Source organism: Macrotis lagotis, chromosome 2 (assembly GCF_037893015.1).
Source record: "Macrotis lagotis isolate mMagLag1 chromosome 2, bilby.v1.9.chrom.fasta, whole genome shotgun sequence".
In the NCBI taxonomy this organism is placed as follows: Eukaryota; Metazoa; Chordata; class Mammalia; order Peramelemorphia; family Peramelidae; genus Macrotis; species Macrotis lagotis.
In genome coordinates this window covers 84,118,458-84,120,474 of record NC_133659.1, presented here as the reverse complement: position 1 = coordinate 84,120,474, position 2,017 = coordinate 84,118,458, and the positions used below count along the sequence as shown (strand labels likewise).

The 2,017-nt window shown below is 36.7% G+C and overlaps 1 pseudogene; it reads right to left on the bottom strand.

Moving 5' to 3' along the window:
- Positions 1 to 1,227: 1,227 nt before the first annotated feature.
- Positions 1,228 to 1,505, bottom strand: LOC141511902 (small ubiquitin-related modifier 2 pseudogene; annotated as a pseudogene).
- Positions 1,506 to 2,017: the final 512 nt, after the last annotated feature.

Sequence of the window (2,017 nt, the reverse complement as noted above, 5' to 3'; positions counted from 1 at the left end):
TGTGCACATACACCAGTAACAGTAACTGTGGGGAAAAAATGAAACAACAGTTCTCTGATAAAGGGTTCGTTCTCAAGAATAGATAACTGAATTAAATTTATAAAAATAGCCATTCTTAATTGATGAATGATCAAAATATTTGTATGGTTTTCAAAGGAGATTATCTGTGCTATAAATAGCCAAATGTTCTAATTCACTATTTATTGGAGAAATGCAAATTGAAACAGTTCTGTGATACAACCTTACACTTATTACACAGTCTTATAGGACAGAAAATGAAAATGTCAAATATTAGAGGGGAAGGGGAAATTAAGGTATTTAAGTACTGTTGGAGGAGGTGTGAAATGATTCAAGCATTCTGCAGAGAAGTTTGAAACTATATCAAAGGGCTATAAAATCATGTATATCCTTGACCTAGCAATGCCACAGTTTCCAAATTGTGATGTGTGATTGTAATGAGATTCCATTTTCCTATAAGGAATGACGAACAGGATTGTCTCAATAAAACCTCCACTTTCATATGCAGATACAAATGTGACTTGAACTGTATTGAAAACAATAGTAATTTTGTAGGATGATCAGCTGTGAACCAAGACAACTCTTTAGGACTCTTGATAAAGAATGTTATCCATTCCCAGAGGAAAAAAAAAACTAATGACGTTTGAATAAAGATTGATATATACTTTCTGGTAAATATTATTTTTCTTGAAGTTTCTTTTTTATTGGAGGAGGGTTCTTTGATTTCTTTCACAAGATGTCTATTATGGAAATGTATTGAATGACTTCACATTTAAACCAATATCAAATTGCTTAGGAAAAATGGAAAGAATTTAGAACTTTAAATTTTGTGGGGTTTTTGTTTTTGTTGTTAAACAGTAAGAGCAATATAACTTGCTGGAATATAAAGATAAAAGTTGAATGAGCATGCCACTAGTGGAGAAAAGGGATATTTTCACAGAACCAGTTTGTTTTTCCCCCTCCCCAACTCCATTTGATGCTGATCAAAACATACCATCGGCCATTTAGTTTAAAAAAATATGCATTATGCCTGTGCACATACACCAGTTACTTTATGTACAATAAAGGAATGTGGGAATGGAATCAAAGAGAGAAAACTACACTGCAGTAGTTAGGATATGGATGAACCAAATCTTGGTTTTTCTAATTGTGAATGTGTTGTTTTCCTTGGGAGCACAGTTCTGGAGTACAGTTGCAGGGTTCTCTTTTTTAGTAAACACCTCCTGTCTGCTGCTGGAATACATCAAGTCATCTTCATCCTCCATTTCCACCTGTGCAGGTGTGTCTGTTTCATTGATTGGTTGCCCATCAAATCGGATTCTGATCTGCCTCATTGACAAACCCTGTCATTCACCAATAGGCTTTCATTAGTTTACTAAGTGGGTGTGTGCTTCTTCATCTTAAATTGCACCACTGAACCATCTTGCCCTTCCACCTTCAAATTAATGTTTGTTGTTGACTCTTTTCTTCGGCTTTTCATCAGCCATGGTGAGTCCGAGGGTTCTACTTGGCACAGCTTCACAAAAGAGGCACCAGGAGGGTCAGTTCCAGGTGGGGGGGAGAAGCAGCAAGGGCAGGAGCAAGAGCAGGAGGAGGAGCAGGAGGGAGGAGGATGGAGGAGTAGCAGGAGGAGGAGCAGGAGGAAGAGCAAAAGGCAGATGGTGGTGATGATGGTGAGGAAGAGGAGGAAAAGAGGAAGGAGGAGGAAGAGAAGGAGGAGGAGACCAAAGAGGAAGAGGAGGAAAGAGGAAGAGGAGGAGGAGGTCGAGGAGGATGAGCTGGAACTCTAAGTTTCGAAAAAGAATTTTAAAACTTGTTTTCACATGTATCTGGGGGGAAAAGGCAAAATGCTAAATAAATAAAAACAAAATCAAATAATTATGTCATTTACTATCTTCAATTAGGGTTATTCTTTTATTAAAGCTGTATGATCCAGTGAAGAAAAATATTTCTTTTAATTTAATTTTCATTATATTTATTTTTTCCAATTACATACAAA